The 13,350-nt window shown below is 44.7% G+C and overlaps 1 protein-coding gene across 6 annotated transcripts in view; it reads right to left on the bottom strand.

Annotated features, from left to right (window-relative positions):
* The window catches only part of PSD3 (pleckstrin and Sec7 domain containing 3), a 674,009-nt gene that overhangs the window by 349,379 nt on the left and 311,280 nt on the right, over positions 1-13,350 (bottom strand). The gene's annotated exons all lie outside the window — the stretch shown is intronic.

Genomic DNA, 13,350 nt, shown 5'->3' with positions numbered 1-13,350 from the left:
CAGCTGGTCTCTATGAAAATAGGCTCGGCTGTTTCTGTACATTCTGGAGGTGACATGCTAGTATCTTAAAACAAGTCTAAAGGTCGACAGTGTACCCCTCTCTCATACTAGAATAAAAAGGGCTGACATCTCTACGCTCTTAGATATATAAAACTTCTATATCTTGGCTTCTTTGTATTTCTTGTACTTGTAATGTGTACTTCTTTTAGATCCCTTTGCCACAAAACAGCTCTGTTAACCTCCTATATGGACCTGGCCTTGAAATCATATACCCTGGTTTTCACCAGTGGTTAATCCCTGTTTTTACTGACTTTCAGGGCCTGTCCAGTAGCCTATACACTCAGATCTAGAATGACAAATTTCTCTGACTTCTTAGATCAGAGGTGCCCACACTTTTTTGGCTTGTGAGCTACTTTAAAGCGGAATATAACCCTGCATTTCAACTTTGCTCTAAAACATTATTTACAGTATATTATATGCAGCCAGGATTTTTTTTTTACTAGACCAGCATTGGAAGGGTTACACAGGGCTTTAAAGTTCCTGGAGATTTCTGCAGACACATCCGAAGCTGAAATAGATACATTTTGTTTACATAAATGTATCTAAGTGTTGAATGTGACTCATCTCTCTGACTGAGAAGGAGCTTGGAGGACAGCCAAAGAGTATGTAACATTTATCAATAGATACATATAACTAAATAAAATGCAACAATCTGAACTTCTGCATATCTCTCCACGGAACGTTAAACCTCTGTGTTTAACCCTTCCAATGCTGGTCTAGTAAAAAAAATGCTTTTTGCATATAATATGCTGTAAATAATATTTTAGAGCAAAGTTGAAATGCAGGGTTATATTTCGCTTTAAAAATTAGCAAGTCAAAATGATCTACCGATGTACAATTTTAGGAGCAAACGTGTATATACAGAATGGAAACTATAGTGGGGTCAGGATCTACCATGAAATCCTTAACGAGCTACCTAATAGGCACCCCTGTCTGGGTTTCAGGTTCTATAGTAGATTAATGCATGAGCCTGAGAAGATGAGCTAAAGATCTTGTGAAATTATACATTTCTTGCTGTTAGAACATCATTGTATACTTTTTTACCTCTGATGTTATTGTATATCAGAAATTTTATACTGTAATTTTATACTGGGTGACACTGCTGAGAATGTGCATTGTACAGACATGTCACTCGGGTATGCCAGAGAGCGGTGTGTACTGTTTCAGTGGAGATAAGAGGAGGCGCGATGGGGCAGCACAGCACACTATGGAGTGGCTTTTGAAGGGTAGGGCACTAAGGTAACAACGGCTCAGCCATTTCCGTTGTTTAAAGATTTAGCATACCAGATCTTAACCACTTGTCGACCGCCCACTACCAATTGATGGCGGCAAAGTGGCACCCCCAGGACTGCCTAACACCGATCAATGGCGGCACCTGGGGGAGGTGATTGCATTAAGCTCTGCTCACATGTGACGTCAACCTGCCAGCCAATTAGCAGCGCCGGCGGGTTGTAAATTTTTAAACAAGCCAATAGAAAGTGTATAATACACTTTGCTAGGTAAACAAAGTGTATTATACAGGCTGCCTCCTCCCCTGGTGGTCACAGTGATCGATCGACCACCAGAGAGGATAGCACTGTAAGTTCAAACACCAGCACACTGATCGTGCCTCCCCTGCTAACTGATCGCCCACAGCACCCCTCAGACCCCCCCTGATCACCCCCTCAGGCCACAGTTTGCACCCAGTCACCCCCCTAATCACCCATCAATCACCCCCTGTCACTATCTGACAATGCTATCCTTTAGATTAGGTCCTAAACTGCCCCCTAAGGGCTCCTGATCACCCCCCACACCCTCAGATCCCCCCAGACCCCCCCCCCCCCCCTGTACTGTATACATCTATTCTCCCCTGTAATCACCCACTGATCACCTATCACCCATCAATCACCCCCTGTCACTGCTGCCCATCAGATCAGACCCTAACCTGCCCCTTGCGGGCATCTGATCACCCACCCACACCCTCAGATCGCCCGCAGACCCGCCTTCATGTCACCTCGCAAGCGCATTGTTTACATCTGTTCTCCCCTCTAAACACCCACTGATCACCCATCAATCACCCCGTCACCACCTGTCACTGCTACCCATCAGATCAGACCCTAATCTGCCCCTTGCGGGCAGCATCTCCTGGACCTAGCACCAGTACTTCCGTAGACCCTGGTGAAGTGGTGAGCACCAGAATGGAAGTTGAAACTGGTTTGGTGGCATGTGCATTAAGACCAGAGTCGCAGCCATCAAGAAAACAGGCCCGTACTACCCATAGTCTTCCAGAGGTGCTGGCAAATCCCAATTGGCAATCCCCTGGTTCCGCCGCACCCGTATTGCCCCCTTTCAATGCCCAGTCTGGAGTGCAGGTGGAGACAGATAATCTAGGATCGGCCCTAGACTTTTTTCATCTGTTCTTCACAGGATCTTTACGACTTAATTGTGGCTGAGACCAACTGTTATGCCACACAATACATCACAGAAAACCTGGCTAGGTACTATGCCGAGCCTTTCCGGTGGAAACCACTCCAAGTTTCTGAACTTAAAACTTTTTTGGGCCTTCTTCTTAACATGGGTCTAGTCAAACTGAATGTAATGCGGTCTTATTGGTCTACGCACCCAATACATCACCTGTCCATGTTCTCTGTTGCCATGTCCAGGACACGATTTGAGATGTTCCTGCGCTTCCTGCACTTTAATGACAACACAACCTGTCATGAAAGGGACTACCCTGCTTATGACCGGCTCCACAAAATTCGGCCCCTCATAGACCACCTGTCATCAAAATTTGCAGATGCTTATACCCCTGAACAGAACATCTGCGTAGACGAGTCCCTCATACATATTACCGGGCGCCTTGGCATCAAACAGTACATCCCAAGCAAGCGCTCCCGGTATGGGATGAAACTGTATAAGCTCTGTGAAAGGGCCACAGGCTATACATCTCATTTTAGGGTCTATGAGGGAAAAGACACAAAATTGGAGCCGGTCGGATGCCCTGACTACCTGGGGAGCAGTGGCAAGATTGTGTGGGACTTGGTGTCACCTTTGTTCCAGAAGGGGTACCATCTTTATGTGGACAACTTTTACACAAGTGTGGTCCTCTATCAGCATTTAAAGATAGAAGGAATCTGCTGCTGTGGCACCGTGCGGCCAAGTCGCCCTGGCTTCCCCCAACGGCTCGTTAGTACCCGGCTTGCACGTTGGGGGGGGGGGGGAGCGGGCTGCTTTGTGTACCGATGAACTGCTCATGGTGAAATGGAAGGACAAGACGGACGTTTACCTTCTGTCCACCATTCACACAGACAAGACAGTGCAAATTCAACGTGACTATAATGCTAACATGGGAGGGGTGGACTTCAATCACCAGATGTTAGGGCCCTACTTAGTTTCCCGCAAAACCAGACACGGGTATAAAAAAAAGTGTCTGTTTATCTAATTCAATTGGCTATTTACAACAGCTTTGTTCTCTACAGTAAGGGTACATACACACATCAGACTAAAATGAAAGATCACAGACCAATCTTACCACCCTTCATGTAGTATGAGAGCCATACTCTACACAGTCTTTTCTATGGAGCTGAACTCAACATCAGAAAAAAATCTTTGCAAGATGCTGCACACACAGATGCTGTACAGACACAAAAGATCAGTATCTGCAAAAGATCTGTTCCTGCCAAAAATCCATTTCTGCAAACTGCAATGATAGTCTATGAGATCTGCAGATCATCATACACACATGATTTAACTGACATTCATCTGCAGATCAGATCCACCAGGATGGATTTTCAGGTCTGCAGATGAATGTCAGTTAAATCATGTGTGTATGATGATCTGCAGATCTCATAGACTATCATTGCAATTTGCAGGAATGGATTTTTGGCAGGAACAGATCTTTTGCAGATACTGATCTTTTGTGTCTGTACAGCATCTGTGTGTGCAGCATCTTGCAATGATTTTTTTCTGATGTGGAGTTCAGCTCCATAGAAAAGACTGTGTAGAGTATGGCTCTTATACTACAGGAAGGGTGGTAAGATTGGTCTGTGATCTTTCATTTTCCAAAGACTATGGTCTGATGTCTGTATGTGGCCTAAGGCTGGGAGAACTGGATCTTTCCTTAAATTCCAGGAAAAGATCGTTACGGAACTCCTGTATCCAGGAGGTGCTGTGGCCCAACCCCAAATTGTAGTTAGCCGGCTACATGAAAGGCACTACGCCTTTCCCATTCCGAGTACCCCAAATCAACGCACCCCAAGAAATAGTTGTCGTGTCTGCAGCAGGGCTGGAATAAGGCGAGACACCATTGTTTACTGTCCCACCTTTCCTGGCCAGCCTGGCTTATGCCTAGGGGAGTGTTTCCAAAGGTATCATGAGCAAACACACTTTTAGAGAGAGTAGGGAACTCCAGACATAGCAGTAGGCACATAAGGGTCTCTGTGCCATTTCACACTGGCGCGATGCGTTAGAGAAAATTGCCTAGCGAAAGTCACACTTTGCAGTCCCCCCTATGCCGGAAGTGCTTGACTGAACACTAGTGCATGCCTACGTTACTGCGTGGCTTCTGCGGCAATTTAGATTGGCCCGGAAGTCATGTTAGTCTTCGGCGACGCAGTTAATTACTAGGCCGAATGCGATTACTAAGTCGAATGCTACTCGTGCTGTATTCCCTGAAGGTCTGTTTTGGGCGATGCGGTGCATGCGACCCACCGGATATGCCAATATGCAGTGTGAACCCAGACATCAGGTTTCCAGAGACCCTAATACAGAGTGCTGCCAGAAACCTCTCCTTTCACTTGGGACAAAGTGCATAATGTACTTCGGCACATCTCTGTGCGATTTGCACTTTGCACATTGTCCCATGGGGGATGAGAGGTTTGTCCTCGGAAAGGTAAAGGAAAAAAAAACAAACAGGTAAGCAAAAAAGTTTATGTTTAGTTCCCAATGTTAATGTTTGGGTTAAAAATGTTTAACAAAGTTTATAAAAAATGATGTTAATGTTAATGAAGTTATTGCTTTGCTGCTTGTTTGTTTTTTTTTGTATGTTTTTTTTTTTCTCGCGCTCTCTTTTTTCCATCCTTTACCCTTCCAGGTGGACCGACCGACCATCCAACCAGCTACAGCACTGATGGTGCATCCTGACAGAAGCATTGTGCGTCTGTCAGATTACACACAAGTCGGTGCATGCAGCGCTGCAGGACGAGATTTCTCCTCCGCAGTAAAAAAAGATACGTTTGCTGAGGCATATGAGCTGAGGGGTGGTGTTGGAGTTCCTATGCTTTGGCAAGCACTTTGTATCAAAAAAGAACTCTGGTAATGATTTGTTCATCCACATCGATCGATGTGAATGGAGAAATCGGGGTTGCCAGGGCATACGAGCTGAGTGGGTTTGGACGTTTTTGGGTGGCAGCTCCTACGTCATATTTTTTCATCCACATTGATTGGTTGATAGTTTGCCGTTCATTTTTCCTTTCAGCCCAGAGAGCATTACCCGTATGCCCAATATAAGGGAGTATAGCAGAAACTCCTAATACTGGCCATACATGTAATGATTGCGGAGACCCTAAAATGCCAGGACAGACCCCACGAATTATGCCATTTTGGAATGAAGACACCCCAAAGTATTCCGTGAGGTGCATGGCGAGTTCATAGAAGATTTTATTTTTTGTCACAAGTTAGCAGAAATTGTTGTTTGTTTGTTTTTTTCACAAAGTGTCATTTTCCGCTCGCTTATGACAAAAAATAAAATTTTCTATGAACTCACCATGCCCCTCATGGAATACCTTGGGGTGTCTACTTTCCAAAATGGGGTCAGTTGTGGGGTTTGTTAACTGTCCTGGCATGTGGGGGGGTGCTAAATTGTGAGCACCCCTGTAAAGCCTAAAGGTACTCATTGGACTTTGGGCCCCTTTGCGCAACTAGGCTGCCAAAAAAGTGTCACATGTGGTATCGCCGTACTCAGAAGTAGTATAATGTGTTTTGGGGTGTATTTTTACACATACCCATGCTGGGTGGGAGAAATATCTCTGTAAATATACAATGTGTAAAAAAATCTAAAAATTCTAATTTACAGAGACATTTCTCCCACCCAGCATGGGTATGTGTAAAAATACACCCCAAAACACATTATACTACTTCTCCTGAGTGCGCTAAGGGGCCTAGATGCGCTAAGGGGCCCAAAGTCGTATGAGCACCTTTAGGCTTTACAGGGGTGCTTACAATTTAGCACCCCCCAAAATGCCAGGACAGTAAACACACCCCACAAATTACCCCATTTTGGAAAGTAGACACCCCAAAGTTTTCAGAGAGGGGCATGATGAGTCCGAGGCAGATTTCATTTTTTTTGTCACAAGTTAACAGAAATGGAAACTTTTTTGTTGTTGTTTTGTCACAAAGTGTCATGTTCCGCTAACTTGTGACAAAAGATTAAATCTATGAACTCACCATGCCTGCTTTCCAAAATGGGGTCATTTGGGGGGTATTTATACTATCCTGGAATTCTAGCACCTCATGAAGAAAAAGAAGGGACACCGAGAGCCCAATATAGTGTAGTAAGTTGGGTGATGGGTAAATGGAAAAAGTATATGATAGATATACTCACAAGTCAGGGTTACCAATTAGGCAACCACTGTGTAGGCAGGTGAGGAGATTAGGCCTGTCCTCACTCAGGATTAAGATGGTCGCTCTCTGTAGATTAGGAGAAGACAGGGAATTCAATCCCTCCACAAGGTGTGGATGCTGATATTGTAAGGAGAACAGAGGCGCCAACCGAATAAAATATATCTAAAAACTTAAAGATTCCTCGGGAGGCGTTGGTGGACTAATCTCCCCAAAAGCAGACACGATACTGTTGGTTTTAGTACAAACAAATGTATTTATATACTCCAACTTTCAGCGCAACGCATTTCGCGGGTATATCCCCCGCTTCCTCAGGCAATAACGAACAGAAGTACACACAGTGCAATCTTAAGGTCACGATAAGCGCCTCTGTCAAGAGAGGCGCTTATTGTGACCTTAAGACTGCACTGTGTGTACTCCGGTTCGTCATTGCCTGAGGAAGCGGGGGATATACCCGTGAAACGCATTGCGCTGTAGGTTGGAGTATATAAATACATTTGTTTGTACTAAAACCGACAGTATCATGCCTGCTTCGGGGAGATGAGTCCACCACCGCCTCCCGAGGAATTTTAAAGTTTTTAGATATATTTTATTCTGTTGGCGCCTCCGTTCTCCTTACAACCTCATGAAACATGACAGGTGCTCAGAAAAGTCAGAGATGCTTCAAACTGGGGAAATTCACTTTTTGCACCATAGTTTGTAAACGTTATAACTTTTACCCCCCCCCCCCCCCCCAAAAAAAAAAAAAATCCAAGAAGTGTCTATTTATTGATCAAAGAAATGTAGCACAATAAATTCAGATACATTTATATAGAAATTTTACTTTATTTGAAAAATGTAAGCACAGAAAGTTTAAAAAAAATGTTTTTTTTTTACAAAATTCATGTTTTTTTTTATGAATATAATAAAAACTAAAAATCACAGCAGCAATCAAATAGCACCAAAAGAAAGCTGTATTACTGACAAGAAAAGGAGGTAAAATTCATTTAGATAGTAGGTTGTATGACCGAGCAATAAACTGTTAAAGCTGCAGTGGTCTGAATGGAAAAGAAGTGTCTGGTCCTTAAGGGGTTTTAACCACTTTCCCCCCACGCGTACGAATTTCTCCGTCCCTTTTTCCATCCTTTAACACCCAGGGACGGAGAAATCCGTACTTTGCGCACTTCCGCCGCTGTCCGCGCTCCCGCTCGTAAACACGCCGCCCGCCGCTAGTAAACACGCCGCCGCCCGCTCGCCCGGAGATCAATGAACGGGAAAATCCATTCCCGTTCGTTGATCTAAGTCCCGCAATGATCCGCTGCTCTCCGATGGGCAGCACGATCATTGTGATCTTACCCAGCCTCCAAGTACTTTCTCCAAGCTTCCGGAAGGACGCTTGGAGGTCGCATTAAAACAAAAAGTTACTTTGGCCAACTTGTGGCCAAATAGTAAAACTACACCCTACACATTTTTCACATACAAATAAATTACTTTTACACAAAAAATTAACTCATTACCTCCCACACTCCCAATTTTTTTTTGTAATTAAAAAAAAAAATAAAAAAATGTACAATAAAAAAAATACATAAATAGTTACCTTAGGGACTGAACTTTTTAAATATTTATGTCAGGAGGGTACAACACTGTTACTTTATAAACTATGGGCTTGTAATTAGGGATGGACGCAAAACTGAAAAAAATGCACCTTTATTTCCAAATAAAATATTGGCGCCAAACATTGTGATAGGGACAATTTTATAACAGTTTTATAACCGGGACAAAAGGGCAAATACATTTCATGGGTTTTAATTACAGTAGCATGCATTAATTAAAAACTATAATGGCCGAAAACTGAATAATAATTAATTTTTTCCCAGATTTTTCCTATTTTCCCATTAAAACACATTTAAAATAAAATAATTCTTGGCATAATGTCCCACCTAAAGAAAGCCTAATTAGTGGTGGAAAAAACAAGATATAGATCGTTTAACTGTGATAAGTAATGATAAAGTTATAGACGAATGAATGGAAGGAGCGCTGAAAGGTGAAAATTGCTCTGGTGGTCAGGGGGTAAACCCCCTCAGTGGTGAAGTGGTTAAGACTGCAGTCCTTAAAGGGAACCTTAACTGTGGGGGAAAAAAAAACCACTTACCTGGGGCTTTGCCAAGCCTCCTGCAGCCGTCCTGTGCCCGCCGGTCTCCCTCCGCGATTAAGTTTCATTTTCGGCCGACTGCCAGTCGTCCTCCGGCAAAGCGTCAGGGAATGCGGAGCACGTCAGGGAATGCGGAAGAAGGACACACTTTGCCGGAGGACGACTGGCAGTTGGCCGAAAACGAAACTTAGCCGCGGAGGGAGACCGGAGGGCACCAAAGGACCGGCGCGGGCACAGGACGGCTGCAGGAGGCTTGGCAAAGCCCCAGGTAAGTGAGTGTCTTTCCCCCCCCCCCCAGTTAAGGTTCCCTTTAAGTGGTTAAAGCAACCTCAGAAGACACTTATACAAGCTAGATTCTAGGTCAAGTACATCCCAAATGAGTTCAGTTCAGTGTGTATGAAGCTCAAAGCACTAATGAAAGAGTATTGTATTAATCCTCAAAGTTTCCATTTTAATTTCTTTCAAATTCCTAATCATAATTACATCTAGGGTTGTCGCGGTATACCGCAGTTTCAATGTGCATGGTAATCGTACCATGCAGATTCTCAAAATACAGTTTTTTTAATGCTTTCGCAGCCTTCTGCATCATCCCCGCCACCGCTCCGCTATTGCCCTGCTCTCCGTCTCTCCCCCATTAGAAAAGCAAGCTCCCAAAAGCTTGCTGACTGGTGCCGGATGGTAACACGCAGGACAGGCCATGATGCCGCAGCTGGAGCGCATATCCAGAGAGCTCCTGGCCGTGGCAGGAACGCACACGCAGAGCGCTCCCGGCCAGAGGTGCTTCTGAGCAGCATTTAGTGCCCAGGGCGACATTGCCCTGTTATTAAACAATTAGCAGGTGGATCCGTTTCAATCATGTTAACAGCTAAAGGACACCGACGGAGCTCATATTATAGCCCTGCAGAGCTTCCTGCTCTAAGGATGAGCACCACCCCCTAATTCCCGGCTTGTTTGAAAGTGCCGCCAGAATGCAAGCAGTGGTGAATTTATCAGCTGCAGAGACTCTCCCCCCCACTATCCTTTTCCTCTACCGCCTCTATTTTGTGATACTCTTCCACTTTCTTGCATCTCTCTCTGCTATCTCTTATGCTGGGTACAGACGTTGTGATTTCCCACTTGATCGGTGGGATCGATCCTGGTCGATCGATTATTTCCATGTTCGATCGGGTTTCGATCGATACAGCCGTCAATTTTGCATACTTAACATGAGTAAAATCGACGGCTGTATCGATCGAGACCCGATCGAACATGTCGGAAATAATCGATCGACCAGAAATCGCAACGTGTGTACCCAACATTACTCTCCCTATCTGCCTTCTCTCACAGACTGCTGTGTATTTCCCTTCCTTCTCTCTCACTTTCCTCTCTCTGACCTGTATTAAGATTATGATGTATTTATTTTACAATGCTTCAGTAAAGATTGTATAACGTTTATAGTTATGTCACTGATTGCCCTCATAGGAGCTTACAATTTAATTCCACCATAGTCTAATGCCCACCATATTATTATTCTGTATTCCTATCGCACTGACATCTGCTGCAGCACTCTACAGAGTTATGTCACTGACTGTCCTCATAAGAGCTCACAATCTAATCCTACCATAATCAAAGTCTAATGTGTTTGATCTCTCCCCATGTCACCTGTGACCTGACTGCCACCACGGCAGATAAGCTCAAGAGAACCTGTTGCATTTCCAGCCACAGATTATGCAGGCTCAGGATAATTGAAACGAGAATTGTGTAATACTGTATACCGTGATACCGTCATACTGTGGTATTTTTTTTTTAATTTTTTTTTTACGGTTATCATACCGTGGATTTTCATACCATTGCAACCCTAATTACATCAGCAACCTAACTACTTCTTGACCTTGGTAAATGAAATCTACGCCGTGTTCGGGGACACATTATTCCTGCCAGGGATACACTAACATCCTATCAGATATTCCAGTGCCAAAATCATATAGCATTGAAATCTTACCACCAAAACCAAAAACCAACTTACCACCTTATCATTGTTCAGAATATTTTATTATTGAAGACCTAGAGGAGTCAAACCTCCAGTACTTGACCGGATGCCACTTTCCCTCCCCTTTTATACACACACGTTCTCAAATTGCATTCAGTCATCTCTCTCTCCCCCCCCCAAAAAAAATCTCATGGTGATGACACTACAAAAGAAGATAAAGTCATTGAGTTGCTGCTGAGCTCTGTAGAACACCATAAGCAATCTGTGCAAGAAGGTGATCAACACGATTTGACAACTCTGAGATTTCCAGTCAACAGTGGAAAACAACATTAACATACAGGATGAGTTATTGTTTGCAAATCAAAAGAGGGGTGCTGTGCTACAAAACAGAGTGATTAGAAGCAGTGGTCCTTTAAAAACAAAAAACAATGATATTCATTAAAGAAATTATCCTACTTTGGTCAAATTTTGCAAACACCATTTCCAATGGTTTCTGCCCTATGAAAGGTGGAAGACGAGAAGAAGTAGAAGAAACAGCGGAAGCTACAACAGAGATCAGCTAAAGATCTTCCAGTTTGTCCAGTCATCAATGACCAGATGTCACGGATCTTTTCTGGCAATGATAATCTACTGCGGGTACAAAGCGCTAGCCTGTGGTAATCATGATCACCCATTATCACCAAATAAACCATCAATTGTTTATTGCAATCTAAAAACAACAAGAAATAGTTCTACATGCATTGTAACCAAAGGAGAAAACTGTAACCAAGGATTCACCCAATCAGTAGCGGATAACCCCTTTTCTTATGTAAACTCTTTACCTTTTCTTGAATAGATCATCAGGAGGGTTTGTGTGGCTGATATTGTGGTGAAACCCCTGACAGTGTGATGTCATGATCATGGTCATGACAGTTTGCCGTCTGTGAACCTTGTTGCATTGTAGGCAATAACTTTTTTTCAACTGCCAAGCAAACAGTATCGCTCCCTCTATGAATAAAACGCTCAGAAGCAAACATTTTGCAAAGATCACCAGGCAAAACTAAAGCGGTTACAACTAGTGATACATTTCAGAATGTAAATCAGGGAGAGGAACGATTTTACAACAAACACACACTGACTAAAGCTGGCCATACACTGGCCCGATTTGCGGCCGTTTCGACAGCAGATTTGATCACTGGGATCGAATCTGCTGCCTATCGTTCGCGCTAAACGCACCCACCGATCGTCCGTCGATCGCGCCGTGCGGAAAAATACCGTCGATCGCCCGCGGGTAGGGAGCGCGTCGCTAGCGGCAGCCGATCCGATCAGGTATACATTACCTGACGCTGGCTCCCGGGCATCTTCTCCGCGCTGCACGGCTCTGTTCCTGCTTCCATCCCAGCGTACATTAACTTCCTGTGTCACTGCAGTGACTGGAAGTTCAAATAGAGGGCGCTCTATTTAAACTTCCTGGTCACGGAGTGACACAGTGTACGCTGGGATGCGGTGCGGGGTGCAGCGCGGAGCAGAGGACCCGGAACCAGCTTTAGGTAATGAATACGGGGGGGGGGGGGGGGGGAGAGACAGGCGCCAGGAGCAGCTCAACAGATTGTGATCGGTTTCAGGCTGAAACCGATTCACAATCTGTTTGCAGTAAAGGCAGCCATACGATCCCTCTCTGATCAGATTCGATCAGATAGGGATCTGTCAGCTGGTCGATCTAATGTCATATCGACCAGTGTATGGCTACCTTTAATCTATAAATGAATACAGTGAACTATAAGCAATTTTATTCATTAAGTCATTTTCACTACAGTTACTCTTTAATGGCAACAAAAACATGTATTTAACAGATTAAAATATTCAGGATCAGAGACAGGTAATTTACAGTGATCAAAATCTTACAGTAGAACACAGAACGGTTAAAATTACATTCCCACCTAGTCGTGCTACACTTACTGTGTGTGTATCTGGGCATTTTTCTTTAAAGAGAACCCGAGGTGGGTATTTAAAATCTTAAGAGAACACAGAGGCATGTCCTGTGCGCTATGACATGCCTCTGTGTCTTGCTATTGCCGCCTCTAGTCCCCCCCCCCCCCCAGGGTCTGCTGTGCCCCCCTGTAAAAAGCGCTAGGCTAACAACAATCTCCTTGCCGCTAGCCTTGTATTTACCTCCAGCCTGTCATTCTATCTGGGCTCCCCGCTGCTAACCCGCGACCCAGGAAGTACCTCCCAGGTCACGGCTTAGCTTCCGATTGGAGGAAGCTCATGGAGGTGGGCAGCGGCGGGGACAGAGGTAGGGGAGCCCAGATAGAATGACAGCCTACAGGTAAATACAAGGCTAGCGACAAGGAGATTGTCGCTAGCCTAGTGCTTTTTACAGGGAGACACAGCAGACCCTGGGGGGAATAGAGGCGGCAATAGCAAGACACAGAGCAGGGGCGTCTCACCCACCAGGCAAGTATAGGCGGTTGCCTGGGGCGCCATGAGGTGGTGAGGCGCATTCCCCCGCCGCTGCTACTGTGACCATGTTTGTTTTTGTTATATTATATTACCTCCCGACTCAGTCCCCGGTGCTCGGCACACTACCATGTGCTCAGCAGTGCCTCCACCT

This window comes from Hyperolius riggenbachi, chromosome 1 (genome assembly GCF_040937935.1).
Source record: "Hyperolius riggenbachi isolate aHypRig1 chromosome 1, aHypRig1.pri, whole genome shotgun sequence".
Lineage (NCBI taxonomy): Eukaryota > Metazoa > Chordata > Amphibia > Anura > Hyperoliidae > Hyperolius > Hyperolius riggenbachi.
The sequence above is the reverse complement of the archived record's forward strand: the minus strand, read 5'-3'. Positions and strand labels throughout refer to the sequence as shown.